This window comes from Chrysochloris asiatica, unplaced genomic scaffold (assembly GCF_000296735.1).
Source record: "Chrysochloris asiatica unplaced genomic scaffold, ChrAsi1.0 scaffold00594, whole genome shotgun sequence".
NCBI classification, from domain to species: domain Eukaryota; kingdom Metazoa; phylum Chordata; class Mammalia; order Afrosoricida; family Chrysochloridae; genus Chrysochloris; species Chrysochloris asiatica.
Window position 1 is genome coordinate 291,509 of NW_006409112.1, and position 11,097 is coordinate 302,605.

Consider the following 11,097-nt stretch of genomic DNA (forward strand, 5'->3'; position numbering starts at 1 on the left):
CAAGCATCTTTATATATTATTCCCCCTCTTCCACATTCCAACCATGGCTCGATCTCTGTATCCCAGAACCCTGTTGTTCCCAGGTTGTGCATGTATCATTATTTACCTCTGTCTCACTTAGCCCATTGAGACCTGTCTAACTGTTCTCCCATCTGAATCCCATTACCTTTTTTTTTTTTTTTTTAATGTTTTATTGTGAGTTATGTGATAGTTTACATGGGAGAACATTAGCTTTACATTCATCCTATTGTATGTCATTCCATTGCCATGGTTACAATCCCCTCTTGTAACAAACAGTGTGCTTCACCTCTCCCTCCTCCCTGCTGGTCTTTCTTTAAAGAAGTATCCTCGGTTCCTATAGCCACTTTGGGTTGGTCTGCATATCCTTTCAAGTGGGAAAGTCCCACCTCAGAAGAGTCTGGATGAGGCTCAGGATTCCACCTAAGGCCCCATACTCTACAAAAGCTTAACAAGATTTCTACTTCACTGGGCAAATTCTAATGCCCATTTTAGCTAACACAATCAGTTATAGACTGAAGATGAGTGTACAAGCTTTCTGTAATCATAGTCCCCAATATTCCTTTCTATCCAACTTAATGTCTATTTACCAATAGTAGGCAGAGGAAACCAATATCCACAAGACAGTCAAGTACGTTAACATTATTTCCCCTCCTTACCCATTCAAATTATGTCTCTATTTCAACGCTGAGTATACATCCTTATTTACCTTTATCCCCTTTAGCCCATGCAAACCTCCCTAAGTCTTCCCTTATCTTCCTTGTTCATCCACCTTCTTGTGTATTGCCTTCCTCTTCCTTGTATATTGCCCTCCTCATAACTGAGCTATCATGTGTGTATCCCCTAACATGTGATTACTATCCCTTTCCTCCCACCTCTGGTAACCATCAAATTATTTTTCTTTTAGTATGGAATTATTTTTAGCTTTTAAAATATTGATCTTATACAATATTTGTCCTTTTGTAATTGAGTAATTTCACTCAGCATAATGTCCTCAAAGTTCATCCATGTTATGAAGTGTTTTGAGGTTTCATTGTTATTCTTCAAGGTATCATAGTATTCCATTGTGTATATGTACCACAGCTTGTTTATCCATTTTTCCATTGATGGGCACTTAGGCTGTTTCCATCTTTCTGCTACTGCGATTAGTGCTGCGGTAAACATTGGTGTGCATATCTACTCGTGTTGTGACTCGTATTTCTTATGGATATATACCAAGTAGAGAAATTTCTGGATCATAAGATATTTCTATTTCCAACTTTCTGTGGAAGCACCGTGCTATTTTCCAGAGTTGAGTTTTCCAGATTGAGTTTTTGTTTTGTTTTGTTTTAAAAACACCTTGACAAAATCACCTGTGGATACAATAGTTTTCTTTAAAAATATCATGGTTTTAAGAACAAAATTTACAAATTGGACATAGACTATTTTATCACATGACAAAAGATTCGATATGTTTGCCATAGTTTTAACCTTCAGAGAAAGCAAGGAGGGGGGAGTAAACTGTTAGTGTTAGTATGGAAACATGAGTTAGATTGGTTCTTTTCTTAAACCCATTCCATAATTTTCCTTGTTTGTAGCACAGTTGTGAATATATATATATTTAAATATCATCAAATGAAACTCACTTTGACATGATTCTTATACATGATAAAAACTGGAAATGCAATGAATATTCTTCTTTAACCAATTTGGTTGATTTTATTTTTAAACTGTATTGATAGCAAGATATAACCAACAGAGTTTGGAAACTTTGTACATATAATTATTATAAAATTAAAATTAGAATTTGCACTTGACAACTGCTACTTCACTTTTGTAACGTTTCCAAAACTACACAATCTGTAAAAGAAAATAATAATAAATTCCAAATGAGCACTCGGTAGTGCGTGACCATATTGAGGTTTTGTTTTGTTTTGTTTTTTTAAGGTTTTTATTGTGAATTGAGTGAAACTTTATGGGTATATCATCAGTTTTACATTCAACAAATCATATACCTTGTTTCATTACATTGATTATAATTCCCTCCATGTACCATCAGTTAATAGTATTTCCCTCTATCCACTTTAGCTTTTTAAAAAACACACAAACAACAGCAACAACAACAACAACAACAACAAAACATTCAGGCATGTATAATAATTTACATCTCCAAAGGGCACATTCTGCAAGTCGACTTCCCACCCACCAGCTGTTAGTCTTTCTCTTCTTACTCCATGAATCTAGAGTCCTCAGCTACTCCCCTTCTCCATGTCCCCATCTCTGGTGCTGCTGATTCTCTGGATAAGGTCCGGCATTCGGCTTGTGCGTTCCTCTCTTGATGGTCCTAGGGTCTTCTATTTCTGGGCTGTAAGATTAACCACTATGCTTTTTTATATAAAACTTCTACCTTCAGATTATTTTAATCCATTTTTGTGTTTGTTCTTCTATCTTAGTATTGTTGAGAGCTTTATCTTCTAGCTCACTAGTTCTGGCTTCTATGTCTTCAATTCTACTCCTTTGCTCTTTCAGTGTATTGTCCACTCCTGATATTCTATTATTAATCATTTGGACCTCTTTCTGTAGATTTTGAATTGTTTCCAATACTGTATCTAACTTATTTGATTGTTCCTGTAGCGCTTTCTTGACTTCTTCCTTATTTTCCTCAACTCCATTATATAGTGTTATGATACATTTTATAATCATTTTTCTGAATTCCTTCTCTGGCATTTCCAAAGCCTGCCCATCTTCCATATGGAGTGTAGGTCTACTTCCAGCTCATTTGCCTCAGTCACTTTATTTTGTTTCTGGACATGTACAGAGATAGTCATCTGCTTCTGTATTTTACGCACATTCAGGAGTTATCTGTGGCCTTAATACATAGATGGGTATGTATTTTGGTATTTTTTGTGCTTTCTGATTGCCTCCAGGTAGATGTAATTAGGAAATGGGCTTCCCTTTTCACTTTTCTTCTTGAGAAATTTCAAGATGCCGCTGTTGGTCATTTTGACGTAACTTAGGATTTAATTTTTGGCTTATTTCATTTGTTGTCTGCTTTTCCTGCTCCACAATCCTAGTCCACGCCTTGTTTCTAGTTGTAAACAGTTCAGGGCCAGCTGTGGCCATTTGGTTTTAATTGGAATCTGTCTCTTTAAATTTCGAGATCTGAGAGCATGCATAGTAGAACCCTCTGAGGGTGAGGCTGGGGTGCCAACTAGCTCAGGCACCCCTATAGTCATCAGAATGGAGGTTAGCAGACAGCAAGGGACCAATAAACAGCTACCAAAAGAAATGAATGTCCACACCTTTATCTCTGCAGTTCTGTCAGGTGTCTGTGGCTGCTCCGATGCTTCCCCCACTTGGTCTCACCCAAGATGGAGGCTTCTGGAGCAGCTGAGCATCCCGGTCTAGAAAGCAATGGATTTCTTACTTCTGCCACAAATTCCCTCAGCTGTAAGCCTTCCAACCTTCTAAATATTCCTTTATATGTGGTTGAGAGTTCTGGGACCATCCCCTGAGCCTGCTCGGTCAGGTATTCTGTGTCATTGTTGTTGGATCTCTTCACTGAACTTCTACCCGATCCATCATCTTGTTTGTTCTCCACCACACTGAGTTTGACACAGACTTTGTGATCTCAGAGTAGGATTTGTTGGGAAGTGTGAATAAGGGGAGAGTAAAAAATGTTGTGGAGTAGGGATGGGAGCATGGAGGAGGGTGAAACTAAGAAGATGTACTCAAAGGAGGATATGAGAAGAAAGGTTTAAATGAAAACAAAGAAAGTCACCATCACTAAGTTAAATACAAATTAGAGTATTTAAGTGGTATTAGGACCCAAGTTCCTCCCACATATAATAGTCCTATATGTCAAATAGTTGTTAGTTTGTATTTTGATCCACATATACCCTTTCACTTTTTCAGAATTCTCAGTGAAAATTATTTAAGCGAATTACATAAGGATTCATGTGAAGGCCTGCTATCCCTCCAGTATTTGTAAGTTAATTAGTTAATCGTATTTATTTCTAAGTTTTTAGTTATATATAAAATGAATAAGGAGCTTGGATTCAATAGTCTGTAATATTTTCCAGCAACATAATTCTGCAATTCCATAAGTCTATAGGGCCCCAGCCCATCTCTAGCCTTAAATATCTCCTGAACATTTCCAATTTTAATTATAGAGGCAAGATATAGATAGAAAAACCTTCAGTTATAGAGGAAAAGTGGTAATAAGTCCTGAGTAACAGACACCCATATGAAATTTGGTTTTTAAGTATTTATGCACCATCTGTTCATATTTAGTCTATGGTCCATGGCCTGTTTTTATAAATCCCATAAACAAAGAATGATTTTTGTACTTTGAAAGGGTTGTAAAAGAAAGAAAAAAGACTATGTGACAGAGGCTAGATGTAGCTGGCAAATCTAAAACATTTACTATCTGGCCTTCAGAAAACATTTGAAAACATTTGTTTAATAGGATAAGAAGTTAATCTCTGTTGATTGCCTAAAAGACAAGAAAATATAAAATACATTAATTTGGAGGCCATTAACCCAATAATTTTTATAGTTTAAATGAATTAACATTTAAATACTAAATATTTAACTAGGCAGATAGATTATATAAACAATTTTATAAAGAACATATTTAGTTGTCAAGAGAAGAGACTGGTGTTAAGGATTTCAATGTAGGAATTGTTTTACCAGATTATAAATAAATGTTTAAAATGATAAATAGTATAGCTTGGTGTATTTACATGTAGTTAAAAATATTGGAAATGCCCCTACCCATTTGCTAAAAAAAAGTATCTCTAGCCCCTTTGCCAGGGAGGGAATATTTGCATGGCATTTATGTCGATTTAGAGATCAGTAGATATTAAGCCTTTTGCTTGATTTTTAACCTTTGTCCATGAAGTCCAATGTTGTGTGCATAATTAATTATTACTAAACTGTTTAATGATAATCTTTAGCAAATGGAGTCTTCCTACAAGTTTAGAGGACTTAAGGGAAATAGGGATAAAAAGCCTCACATGATACTAAAAAGTAGTTCTTTAAATTATCAATCGTTTTAGATCTTAGGGGGGGATAACAAGTTTTACATTGATCTTCTTGGGCACCTCCACCATCTGGTTTCCCAAAAGTTTTACTGCTTTCTCACCTTCTACAGTTGTTTTAACAGGCAGCTTATTCACAATCTCATGTGTTTTTCTCTAAATCTTTCTAACAAGCAAGATTTAGAGAAAAACAACGAAGATAACTGTTCAATGGAGCAGGCTCTTCATTAGTTGCACTTTGAAATACTTTGTAAATCACTTCTATCATGTTAGTAAATGTATTCTAGTTCATTAAAAAGATGCCAATCAACAAAAGTTAACAATAGTATACCAAGCACTATGCATAGCTGCATATGACAGAGTTCCTGCTGTTCTAGGAGCTCTCGATGTGACAGGAGAAGCTCCAACCATGACACAATAGGGACTAAGTGGACAACTAGGTGTCGCAGAGGCTCAGAAGAGCCAGGGAGTAATAAAACTTCATTTCTGTCCTAAATAGCTATTTTCCTTTCCTATTCCTTAGCTAGTCATTCCTTTAAAAAATCATTGAGTTTGTTTTTATGTCCTTCTGTCAGTTTAAAACATCATAGGTAATGCAGATAAGCCAAACTTAGTCCATGCATTCAAGGAATTCATGCTCAAAGAAAATGGGATGTATAAATAACCACAATGAAAGAACTAAATGGAAGTACTGAGAGGTATAAATTATTTCTGGAGCACAGAGGAGGGAGTAAAGACTTGCAATTTGACCAGAGAGGATGGAAAGTATTACTAGAGAAATTCCATTTGTAGAGTGTTGTATATTCCAAATTTGCAAAAAGAAGGTGGGAGAAAGGCAAAACATGGGGGGTGGAATGTGGTTTTGAAGACTGTCATGAGGTACCTATGGGTTCATAGAGCAAAAGTAGGAGACTGGAGTCAAATCTTCTAGACTTTGAATGCTAGACTAAGTAGCCATCATGGGGGACCATGCTATCACAGCAATGTTCTAGGACAGCAGTTCGCAAACTAGTCTGCTGCATTAGAATCATAACTTATTAAAGCATAGATTCAGAACTTCACCCTTATAGTTACTGATTCAGTAGGTCTAGAGTAGGGTTTAGAATTTTCATCTTCAGTAAAATTCCAGGTAATGCTAGCCTTTGAAAACCACAGCTGGAGAGTTTATCTGCTCAATGTGACGATATGTACGATGGATTAGAAAGGAAGAGGCTAGAGTGGCGATAGCAGTGAGCAGACAGGTGAAAAGTGAGGGACTCATCCGGGGGTAAATGGAAAGAAATGGGTTAACTGCAGTCAAGAATAGGCATTTTCAAATAAAAGCCCAGTTCTTTGTTGTTTTTACCCTGTGCCACCACAGTACAACTGAAGCATTATATTCATAGGACATTAAGGTAATATAAACCAAATATGAATTTCTATCAATATGATCAAAGTACTATGCTAAGCACTGGACTGCTAACCTCAAGGTCAGTGATTCAAACTCACCAGTCACTCCTCTGAAACCCTATACAGGGTCGCTATGAGTCAGAACCAACTAAATGATACAAGATAACATTTCAAAGTTATATATTTATTGGAGGAATAACTAACTGCTTTTCAAATTATGTCGAAGGGCATCTTTTATTTCTGTTGATACTAAACTGGCCTAGAGAAAGATAATTAAGTTACGAAGGTGTATAAATGTGAGAATATATATATTTAAATATTCTAAATTATAATTATACTGAGGAATAAAAACTTGAAGCTCATGGAATCTAGGTTTTGATGTGACCATGAAAGGTCACCTATTCAGTTTCCCTACCTTCAGGGAAGAGTGTCTCCACAATCTATCAAGATCTATTATTATTTATTTAATTTAGGAAGATGGGGCTCTTAGGAGAGGTGAGGACAGGGCAAGGATCCTTGGAAGGTTTAGACAACAATTACTAAGGTTTAGAGTTGAGACAAAAACGTATTCAGTATTATTCTAAACTCTGACATTTATATTACTAATTTGATATTTAATAGCTAAAAGAGGCAATATTTTCTTTTTACTTTTCCTAGAGATTTATCATGCAATAAAATACAGTCTATTGAAAGGCATACATTTGAACCACTACCTTTTCTGCAGTTTATGTAAGTTACAGCTATAACTTAATTATATGTGGAATTTTTATAAAACCTACTTGTTAAGTCTTTTGTGCTATTCATTTAGAAATATTGCTGTTTTACTATTGGAAAACTACTAAAGTCATGTAACAGATTCTTTTTCCTCTCTAGCAAAGCTTAGCATGAGGATTGTTACACAGATAAGAGTGTGTACTTCTAGAGCAATGGGTCTCAATTGGAGCGATTTTGTACCCAGGGGACATTTGGCAGTGTCTGGAGACATTTTTGGTTGTCGTATCTGTGAGTGTGGTACTAGCATCCTTGTGGGAAGAAGGCTAAGATCCTGTAATGCACAAAACAGCTCCCACAACACCAGAAAACTTGTCATCTTGTTAGTCAAGTTGCTGTGACTGACAATGATCCCATACACAAGGGAACAAACCCCATGCCCGGTCCTGCGCTACCTTCATGATCATTGGAACAAAAATTTATCCAGCCTGGAATGCCAATATTGCTGAAGTTGAGAAAACCCTCTTCTAGAGAAATAAAGATCACCTGATAAGGAGCTCTGGTAGCGTAGTGGTTACGAATCAGGCTGCGAATCTCAAGATCATCAGTTCGAAACTACCAGCTGTTCCACGGAAGAAAGATGAGGCTTTCTGCTCCTGTAAAGATTTAGAGCCACGGACACCCTGTATAGGGTCGCTATGAGTTGGAACCGACTCCACGGCAAATGACAACAAGAAGAATCCAAGGATGTAGTAGATACTGTTTTGTACCTAATTCACCACATGTGTAAATTGTTGTTGTTGTGAAGTGCTGTCGAGTCGGTTCTGACCCATAGTGACCCTGTATAGGATTTTCGAGGAGCAGCTGGTGAGCTTGAACTGCCAACCTTGCAGTTCAAATAGCTTTTCAGGCTGGCGCATTAACCCACAGTGCCACACCAGGACTCCATGTGTAAATTGTTGTTAAGTGCCGTCGAGTCGGTTCAGACCCATAGCGACCCTGAACAGGATTTCCGAGGCTATAAATCTTTACAGGAGCAGAAAGCCTCATCTTTCTCCCGCGGCGCAGCAGATAGTTTCGAACTGCTGACCTTGAGGTTCGCAGCCCGATTCGTAACCACTAAGCTACCAGAGCTCCTTCCATGTGTAAATAGGAAAGTGTAATTTAGTACAAATGTCTTCCATAATGAGATCTCCTTAATGGATGGAGAGAAGGTTGAAGTTATTTTCATCATAAACTAGAATCATTGCCAAAGGATGAGTGCTCTGAAAGAATATCATTTTTCCCCTTTTGCTTGTGTCTATTTTTGTAGAAATCTTGGTTGCAATTTACTCACAGAGCTCAGTTTTGGAACGTTTCAAGCCTGGCATGGAATGCAGTTTTTACACAAGTTGTAAGTGAAATAGAAGATGTGTATGTATGTAAAATTACTTATGTGTATAAACATCATACAATATTGGTCTGCTGCGTATAAGCCTATTGCAAATTCTGAAATGTGTATGTCTTAAGATCCTTTTTTTTTTTTTTAATGAGGAAACTCAGGTACAAAGAGGCCAAGAGACTTGTTGAACTCATGTGTGGCATGCTCTGCCTTCCCCGGTACTGATCTTTGGCCTGGACAATAAAAGTCACCAAGCAAGTAATACACAAATGAGTCCTGTCAGGGGAACCCAGTGAAGCTGTCGCTCAGCATGTGGATGGCCCTTGAGATTCCACTTTTGAATTTAGCTTGGATTCCCACTCACATGTAAAGTTCCTCACTGCTTAAATGTATACATTATATAACTGCAAAGCACAAGGTTGGCCCAGAGTCCTCCAGGGAACAAAAGGTTTCTAGAAAGAATTACTGGAAACCTGCCATAGGGTACTTTTCTCCCAAGCCACCCAGACATTATCTTTCAAAAAGTGTTTAACATTTTTATTAAAAAAAAAAAAAAAGAATGAATGATCTATGGGAATGAAAAGTAATGGTGTTTATGTTAAGCTATAATGTGAAAAAAAAATGTTAATAAAGAAAATACATTGCTCTAGCTTAATTCCAAAAGCTTTCTTTCCTGACTTTTCTTCAATGGAGGTATGTGCTTCTTCTTCCCTTTTAGCTAGAAAACTCTGTGATTTCTATTTGACACAGCAAGTCATAGTTGGTATGCTCACTGGTCTAAAGAGAAGTTTGGATGAAAAGTGAAGCTTCTCTAAATCTGACACTGGAAAAGACTGCCTCAGGGTTCAGAGATCCATTTCACACCATTCATTTCAGGTTAGGTGAAGGTGTTCAGGGTGTGTCTGGAGCCAGATTAACAGACCCTGCAGATGCCAAACTGCTGCCACCTCCCCAAGCTATTCACTTGCTGATGCTGTTCTTGGAGAGAGAAAACTTGAGGGCCATTTTTCTTTTGCCAACACCAGAGAATCTTATGAGGAGTCTGTGATATCAGACCAGAGAGCAGGGTCACTAGGTCCCTCTACCAAAAAACTGGTTGCTCCAATAACAGTGTCATGGTATCCCTCATAAGAATTCAGGTTTTGCTATAGTTATGTAGGCAACACAAAGGGAACCAAGTGTGGAATCACACTTTAATTAATGAACTCCATCAAAGCATTCAATGAGTGTTGTGACCACTGTGTGTCAGGCACTGTATTAAGAGCTAGGGGGTACAAAAAGGGATAGATAGGACAGGACATTGTCCTCAAGAGACCATCAGACTGGAGGGAGAAAATGGAGGCTGGTGAAAAAGTCTAAGAGATCACAGTAGGATCCTATAGCAGGGTAATTAGAGAGGGGATGGGGACAGGGTAAAGCACTCAAACCCCAAACCCATTATTAGATTCTGACTCATAATGACCCTGTAGGGCACAGTAGAACTGCCTCATATGGTTTCCAAGGCTGAAATCTTTACTAAAGTAGAAACCAAGATTTCTACTGCCTTATCTTTCTCCCTCAGAGTGACTGGTGGGTTTGAACCATTGATTTTTCAGTTACCAACAGAATGCTTAACCACTGCACCACCATGGCTCCAGAGAACAGGAGTGATTTAGGAAAAATTCAAATGAGTAGTAGACGGAGGAGGGACCAACTCACTTATCCTAATATTTGTGTTTATCTTAAGCAAAGAAAGTCAAACCTATTACCATCGAGGGTTTCCAAGGCTGTAAATCTTTACGGGACCAGACAGCCTCATCTTTCTCCCACAGAGCGGCTGATAGGTTTGAACTGCTGACCTCGCATCTAGCAGTACTTAACTAAGTAATAATGAAATAATGGGACTCTTGGTGGGGCACTGTCAGATAAGCACTGGACTGAGAACCACAAGGTCAGCAGCTCAAACCCAACAGCTACTCCTTGGAAACCCAATACAGGGTTACTATGAATCAGAATCAGCTTGACGGCACTTAACAACGGCAAGAAGAAATCATTAGAGTTAGTTAGAATTGAAGATAAATGAATACACATGTTATTTCAATAGAGCTAAAAAAAAAAAAAAAAGAATCCTTTTGGCATATTTGGTGTGTTTTAACTGAAAAGTCAGTAGTGGGAACCCACCAAGCACTCGGGAGATGGAAGGTGCATGGGTCAGCTTCCGTAAAGATCATACCTTGGAAATACCCAGGGGCAGTTGAGTTCTGTCCTGCAGGGCCCCTATCAGTCAGGTATACCCTGAAAACAAATTCACAGGTACGCTGAGAGACTGGCACAATTGTCCCAATACACCAAGTATGTGTTGGAATTTGGGCTCCTTGTTTATGTCAAATTTTCCTAACAGATAAAACTAATTTGCTTCAGGTGAAACATAAGCTTTATTGTATCTCCTTCCAAAGGCAAGTTGCAAAAGGAAGACGCCACCTTGTAAAACCAAGTAATTTTATGACCTATATAAAACGGCACAGGGGTGCTTACAAATTGAAGTGTTGTTTTATCCTGTATAGTTGTTGTTGTTGGTAGTTGGTACCAACTCATAGA

The 11,097-nt window shown here is 37.8% G+C and overlaps 1 pseudogene; it reads left to right on the forward strand.

The window, feature by feature from the left end:
- Positions 1-11,097, forward strand: part of LOC102817886 — a 44,617-nt pseudogene that overhangs the window by 15,496 nt on the left and 18,024 nt on the right.